The 8,143-nt window shown below is 38.9% G+C and overlaps 1 long non-coding RNA gene across 1 annotated transcript; it reads left to right on the forward strand.

Annotated features, from left to right (window-relative positions):
- Positions 1–767: 767 nt before the first annotated feature.
- On the forward strand, positions 768–5,571 carry LOC127532633 (uncharacterized). Its single transcript, XR_007940157.1, has 3 exons — positions 768–854; positions 2,147–2,468; positions 5,039–5,571. It is a non-coding gene; the product is annotated as an uncharacterized LOC127532633 (long non-coding RNA).
- The last annotated feature ends 2,572 nt before the right edge of the window (positions 5,572–8,143 follow it).

Genomic DNA, 8,143 nt, shown 5'->3' on the forward strand with positions numbered 1-8,143 from the left:
ACAGCTGTAGAGTGGAACAGAACTGAAGTGGATCCAGAATATGTTCTCCTGTACCGGGACAGACGCTTTGATCCAGACAACCAGCATCCATATTATCAGAACCGGGTGGATCTGCAGGACAAAGAGATGAAGGACAGAGATGTTTCTCTGATTCTGAAGAATGTGAAGATGGAGGACACTGGGATATATCTGTCATGTTTCTCAGAAAGGAAAGATTGAATTTGAACTTGTTGAACCAGGTGAGTTTGTGTTGAGAGTTCAGTTTGTGTCTCTGATGAAGCTGCTTGGTCTCAGATCAGATGTTTGTGGTTTATAAAGATGTTGCTGATGAGACTTTGGAGAAAACAGATATATATGTCAGGGTAGAGACTGCGATTTGGTAGAATTGGAGTTTCTACCAGTAGAGATTGCGATCGCAATCTCTACTGGTAGAAACTCCAATCCTACCAGTAGAGATTTGTCAGGGCTAAGGTTAGACTCTTAAGGTTAGGGTCAGGGGGTCAGGGCAGGGGTCAGATTTAAAGTTCCATCTCTACTGGTAGGATTGGAGTTTCTACTAGTAGAGACTCCAATCACAGTCTCTACTGGTAGAAACTCCAATTCTACTGGTAGAGACTCCAATCGCAATCTCTACTGGTAGAAACTCCAATTCTACCAAATCGCAGTCTCTACCCTGACATATATATATATATATATATATATATATATATATATATATATATATATATATATATATAGATGTCCAGGTGAGCTCCATGTTAATGGAGCTCACCTGGACAGGTAACACTGTTGGACCGAGTTCACTACGATGGAAATCCTGCTGCTCACGGCTCTCCTGGTGCTTTCTACTGGTGGTGAGTTTTTCTTATTTTTATTTATTTTAAATCTTTTTTTGTTTTTTAAAAGTTGTCTTTTTTATTTTACATTTTCTTATTTTTAAAAAAAACATCAGTTTTTGTCAGCCGGCAGCTAACTTTCAGCTTTCTTTCCTTTTTATTGTCCTCATCAAAAGTAATGTTTTAGAATCAACGCTTATTTAATTTTTTTCAGCATTTTCTCCGCTAACAGTTAGCATTAGCGACCTAACTGGCTACATGGCTAACGGGCTAGCATTAGTGAGCTCATGGCTACGTGGCTGACGGCTAGCATTAAACACAGTCCGCTAGCCAAAACTCCGGTACTCCCGGTTCTGTGTTTGCCACCGAATTAATGAGCTTTCACGGGGCTGTTGATTCATGTTGTTGATTATACATGTGGGTATCATGTTCTAAACTCAAAGCAAAATTATTTTCTCTCAAATATTGGTTGCTAACGAGCTAACTTTACCGGCAACAGTAAAGCTAGCTAACGTTAAAGCCAACAGGTACTGCTAGCCCGCTGACTGTTAGCTATAACGCCTGTACTCCCGATTACCGTGTTTGTCACCGAATTAATGACATTTCATGGGGCTGTTATCCATGTTTTGAATGACCATATGTTATAGACTCAAGACGAAATTATTTATGTCCAAATAAATGTTAAAAGCGATACTTTATCCGGTGTTGGAGTTGATCTGGTGGCAGGTTAACCGGTGATTCTCCTGTTAGTTGCACTGTGCAGAAGTACAGCTATAAATGGAGTGCTAATAAAATATGTCTAAAGCTTAATTTTCCTTCAGGGTTTAATAAAATATGAAATCTCCAAACATCAAACATGTAAAAGCTAAACAGAAGTAAGACGGTGATGAGAGCACAGAAGAGGATTTAACATCACATCACTACTTTACACCATTCAGCAAACTCAGCCTTTTGTCTGATTTGATCTAACAACCTTCATTATAAATGATCGTAACATATTTATCCACAACCTTTGCACTGTATGGAAAATCACAGCACCGTGTTTATATTTCAGACGATTTTTTAAATCATTTATGGGACACGAGGATCCTGAACTGGAATCAACTTCCTGGTCGTTTTTTTTTTTTTGGGGGGGGGGGGGGACAGCAACGATGAACTTTGTAAAGTCATATATTGTTGTCAAACTCTTCATTTCTGTAGCTCATTTCAGTCCTGGAGTTAAAAGGTGATTCAGAAGAAAGAGCAGCAGCAGAACCTTTAGGTCCTGATGGTGTTTCAACCACTTTAATGTTTCTGTTTTCATCCTTCAGGAGTTCAGACCAGACCAGTCCACCTGATCATCTCTGTCCACCCCGGCCAGGATGTCACTCTGACGGGTCCAGACTGCAGCGCCAACGCATCAGTAACAGTGATAAAAGCTGGTAATGGCAGATATATCTACTATTACATAGACGGACATGTCATAGTTCAAGACCACCAAGACCCATCGTTTGTGGGCCGAGTGAAGAGGACGGAGGATGATATCGTCTCTGTGACTCTGATGAATGTGACCAGAGAAGATGCTGGAGAATTGTAGAAACAGTGATGGAACCAAGTTTGACTACAGATACGACCTGAAGGTTACTGATGGAGGTGAGAACGTTTCCATGACAACATGACAAACTGTGTTTACTGTCTGTAGGAGCAGAGTTCAGATGAGAAATGATTGACTGAATGTGACACAAGTCTGTTTTCTACTTTACAGACGATGCAGATGGAGGCAGCACATCTGGAAACCCTCACCCAGTCTCCCTCACCCTGGTCTTTATGAAGAGCTTCGAAAGGATCGCACACATCAGGAGAAGCATCCCTACAGATCTGGACAGACATCATTTCACGTACCGGACCAACAGATCTACAAAGGATGCTGTCTGAGTGGCACTTCATCCAGCCCTAACCCACCTGGAGCAGCCGGATACCTACGTCAGGATGCTCTTTGTGGATTTCAGCAGTGCCTCCAACACTGTGATCCCCCATAAACTGGTCCATAAACTCACCAACCTTGAACTCTCCACCACACTCAGAACCTGATGCTACTGCTGGGACTGGTTTATGTGCCTGTATAAAAGCTGAACTCTTTCTGTTATTGTCAGTCTCTTGTTCACTCTGAGCTCTGTTCAGGTTGATTCTCTGTGTGATTAAAACATTCGCTTTGACCAGAGAGACGACTCTGAGTGTTCTTTGGAGAAAACAGGATTCCACTGAAGAATTTTCTTCATTTCTACAGGAGCTGGTGTGAAATTAATTCAGCTCTCACTGCTGTTTGAGTCACTGTGGACAGATCTTAACTTAATTTTAACATATTGAGTCCTTTTGAACAAGTTTTTGTAATATTTCTGTCATTGTGAAGTGTTTTTTACATCATTTTTTAAATCTATTTCCAGTCATTGTGAACTCTTTAGTAATTCTGGACCTTTTTCCAGTGATTAGACGCTGCTTGGACATTTCCAGCTGCTCTGATTAAACCTGTTTTGAACATCAGGAGGTTTTTCCATCTTTTTCTGAGCTAATATTCAGGAAACAGTGAGTCCTGTGCTGAACCAGAGACTCCTCTGTTCTCCTCTTTTTGTAATAATTTGTCATCATTCTGGGAGGTTTTTCAGGCAGTTCTGTGTCAGTTTGAGTCCAGCTGGACAGTTTCTGGTTGTTTCACATGATTTTTGAGTGGCTGTTTCCAAACTACTGTCTGTCATTAAAGTGTTTTTATCAAACAAAGCTTCTCATGTGGGGTTTCTAGACTGTAGCTTCTGAAACTCAGGACTTTATTTTGCAGCGGAAAAAGAAATCACAGTGAAGAAAAAGACTCAAAGCTACTATTAAATGACACTAATCACACAGAAAAAACAAATCCAGTGCTGTGATTGGATGTGAGTCCTGCAGCTTCTATTTTTCATGTTTCAAACACTTAAATGTTCCAGATCTATTGATATTTACTGATTATTGGACAGAGGTAAAACACAAACATGATGATTTATTGACAACCTGTTGATCAGTAATTGTCCCCCTGGACCTAATCAGTGGTTTGACAGCAGCAGATAAATGTTAAATGGTCCTCTCTTCTCTGTGGAGTAGTTTGAATTCAGTCTCATTAGATGATTTTAGAACATCGACTGAACTTTAAGATCTTGAACCAGCATCTCATTTAGCTTCAAGTCCAGACTTTGACTCCAGAACCTTCATTTAGTTCTTCTGGAGCCACTCAGAGGTGGACCTGTTGGTGTTCTTTGGGTCTTTGTCTTGTTGAATGAACCATTAGTGTTAAAACTAATAATAATGGGTTCTGTAGCGCAGTGATGCCTTCACTGACAGTGTCCAGATGTTTCGTCTCCAGATGTTTCGTCCAGATCAGACCTGGCTGTGTGAACTAAAGATACCAGATAAAGACGAGCTCACTGAAAACGTCGGCATCACTACTTAATAAAGTCTAAATCCGTGTAAATATCACCTACAGACAGTAAAAAGAAATGTGCTGGTGAAATAAAAAAACGCGTATTATTATGAACGGTGGTGTTCTTCATCTAGTGTCTTTGTTTCACACACAGCCAGGTTTGATCGTGATGAAACATCTGGAGACAGAAAGTATCACCAGTTAACCTGGAACTCCTGTTGGACTTTAACTGGTGATACTCCAGCTGCTTGAATTATGCTGAGACTTCACTCTGATCAGAGTCTTGATGGCGTTTCCAAACAGTTTAATGTTTCTGTTCTGGTTTCCTCTTTCAGGAGTTCAGACCAGACCAGGCCCCCCCGGACAGGATGTCACTCTGACGGGTCCAGACTGCAGCGCCAACGCATCACTGAGACTAAAAAGAAGTGGCAGTGGTAAATATATCGACTATTGCAGAGATGGAAATGTCATACGTCCAGAAGATCAGGATCCATCGTTTGTGGGCCGAGTGGAGGGGATGAAGTGTCCGATGAAGGACGGTAACGTCTCTGTAACTCTGAAGAATCTGACCAGAGAAGATACTGGAGAACGAGTGGCTCTGTACAAACACTACCTTTTCCTTTAACTCCACAGTCTACCTGAAGGTTACTGACGGAGGTGAGAACGTTTCCATGACAACATGACAAACTGTGTTTACTGTCTGTAGAAGCAGAGTTCAGACAAGGAGAGCTCGTGATTGGCTGAATGTGACACAAGTCTGTTTTCTACTCTCCAGGTGCTGCAGGAGTCATCGTTGGAGGAATCGTTGCTGTTTTACTGATCGTCATGATGATAATTCTTTGTTTGTGGGGCAGCAGGTTTAGATGTAGAATCCTCTGTAAACTCAATGATCAGCAGAACTCAGAGCTTACAGAGAAGTTCAACAACAGCAGGTCTGAAGTCTCACAGATATCTGTGTGTAAATATTATGAGTTGATCTGAACTATTTCTGAGACCTTGTGGGGATATTTTGAGTGATGTTGGAATAAACGAGTTTAATGTGACTTCCAGGGTTTGTCCATGTAGAATCTATAAAGTGTTTACAGTAAAATATCATTTCTACAGGAGCTGGTGTGAAATGATTTCAGCCTCACTGCTGTTTAAGTCACTGTGGACAGATTTTGCTGACTTGAGTTAATTACGTTAATTTGAAAAAATATTGAGTCATTTTGGACAAACTTTAGTAATTTTTAACAACTTTTTTGTAATATTTCTGTCACTGAACTATTTTTTAACCTCATTTTAAAATAAATTTCCAGTCATTGTGAACTCTTTAGTAATTCTGGACCTTTTTCCAGTGATTAGAAGCTGTTTGGACATTTCCAGCTGCTTTGATTAAACCTGTTTTGGACATCAGGAGGTTTTTTCCAGTGAAATGAAACTTTCTGGAGTATTAAAGTTTTTATCAAAAAGGATTCAGGCTCTCTGGTGGCCAAAAATAGGAAGAGCAGTTTGAATCTCCATCCTGAAATGAACTCCTCGATGGTTTCCCTCTACAGCTTCTGTTCAACATCATGACACAGTCCTGTCTGATATCAGTTATCGTTGTGCTGCTGTGAACATGGACTTTATGGGTGAACAAATGATCTAATGTTTACTTGATTAATGAATAATATTGATGAAGGATTTAGTTCAGGCAACTGGACTTGTTCTTGTGATCTTGAAGACGTTTCACCTCTCATCCGAGCAGCTTCTTCAGTTCTAAAAACTAGTTTGGAGAGTCCCAGGTGTTTAAGGTGAGTATTTAGTTTAACCTCTAGTGATTAAACTAAATACTGTGTGTATGTACACTAGCAGCATTTAGTTTGGACACACCTTCTCATGTAATGGTTCTTTATTTTCATGATTGTTTACATTGTAGATTCTCACTGAAGGCAGCAAAACTATGAATGAACACATGGAATTATGCACTAAATAAAGAAGTGTGAAGTCAAAACGTTTTATATTTTAGATTCTTCAAATGATTTTGCTTGAATTATTCATTGCCAACTACTCAAAATATGCCCAAAACTTGTAAAACAAGTTGGAATTAGTTCAAAATTACTCAAAATTTCTCAAAATGTGTTAAAACTGGTACACAATGACTCAAAATATGTCCCAAAATTTGCTAAATCTTGTCGTAAATGACCCAAAGGAAGTCCCAAATATCCCTGAACAAGTTCCAAAAAACCTTCAAATTTGTTCAAAACGATTGAATTTGTCCAAACAAATTAAAAATTGCCAACAATGACTCAAAATATGTCCAAAATAACTTGCTAAACCAGTTGAAATGTATCCAAACTGCTTTAATTGTAGTAAATGACTTGAAAGTTTTCCATAATTAATTCAAACTTGTGTTTAGTGGCTTGAAATGCGTCCTAAATTACTAAAAATCATCCAAACTGATTTAAACTTTATCCATTATCAGCAAATATTTGTCCACAGTGACTTGAAACCTGTTCAACACAACTCAAAACATGTTAAAATGGTCGAAAATGAGTTCAATCTGGTCCCAAACGACTCAAAAGAAGTCCCAGAAAACCCTGAACAAGTCCCAAGAAACTCAAAGTTGGTTCAAAATGATTCACTTTGAATTAAAAATTACCAATAAAGACTCAAAATACGTCTGTTCTGTTAGTTTCTGCAAAAAAGCCGCCCTTTGCTTTGATTCCTGCTTTGAACACTCTTGGCATTCTGTGGATTTTCTGGGACTTCTTTTGAGTCGTTTGGGACCAGATTGAACTCATTTTCGACCATTTTAACATGTTTAGAGTCGTGTTGAACAGGTTTCAAATCACTGTGGACAAATTTTTACTGATCATGGATAAAGTTTGGTTCAGTTTGGATGATCTTTGAGTAATTTCGGACACATTTCCAGTCACTGAACACAAGTTTGAATTCATTATCAAAAAATCCCAACTCATTTACTACAATTAAAGTAGTTTTGGACAAATTTCAACTGGTTTTACACGTTATGTTGGACAGATTTTGAGTCGTTATCGGCGATTTTCAATTTGTTCGGACAAATTCAATCATTGTGAATAAATTTTGAATTTTTTGGGGACTTGTTCAGAGGACTTCTTTTGGGTCATTTATGACAAGATTTAACAAACACTGCACATATTTGAGTCACTTTGTACCAGTTTTAACAGTTTGGGTTATTGCTGAGCAGTTTTGAAGAGGTTTTTAATCATTTTTAACTAATTTCAACACGTTTTTTGGGCAGACTTTCAGTAGTCTAATTCAAATTTATGCATTTGAAGAATGTAAAATCTAAAACATGTTTTGATTTATTTCACATTGTTTATTTCTATATAATTCCATATGTGTTCATTCACAGATTTGATGCATTCAGTGAGAATCTACAAAGTAAACAGTCATGAAAATAAAGAACCATTAAATGAGAAGGTGTGTCCAAACCTTTGACTGCTAGTGTCCATACATATATACTAAACTCCAGCAGAGGGCAGCGCTGACTCTCCGACCACCACTGGATCTTAAAGCTTCAAAAAGATGAATGAAAGCCACCGGAACAGACGTCAAAGGAGGAGGGACTGCTGAGACATCTGGAGTTTTAACGTTCTGATGGAAACATGTTGAATCTGTGACCTGTACATCTTCTAGTGTTGATGACTTTTGGTCTGAGCTGCTCGTGAACTCATCTGTACAGATACTTTTTATGGCTTCGTTTCACACTTCCACCTCCGTGTTTCACTGTCAGGACTATGCATTCACTGTGGTGGTCCTGTTTTAGAGAAACTTCCTGGAAAGAACATCAAACAAAGTGAGGTCTTTGAAGCACCGTTGAGAGGTTTCAGATTACATTCTGATATGTTTAGATTTAATGATGTAATGGGGGCGT

This window comes from Acanthochromis polyacanthus, chromosome 24, assembly GCF_021347895.1.
Source record: "Acanthochromis polyacanthus isolate Apoly-LR-REF ecotype Palm Island chromosome 24, KAUST_Apoly_ChrSc, whole genome shotgun sequence".
NCBI lineage: Eukaryota > Metazoa > Chordata > Actinopteri > Pomacentridae > Acanthochromis > Acanthochromis polyacanthus.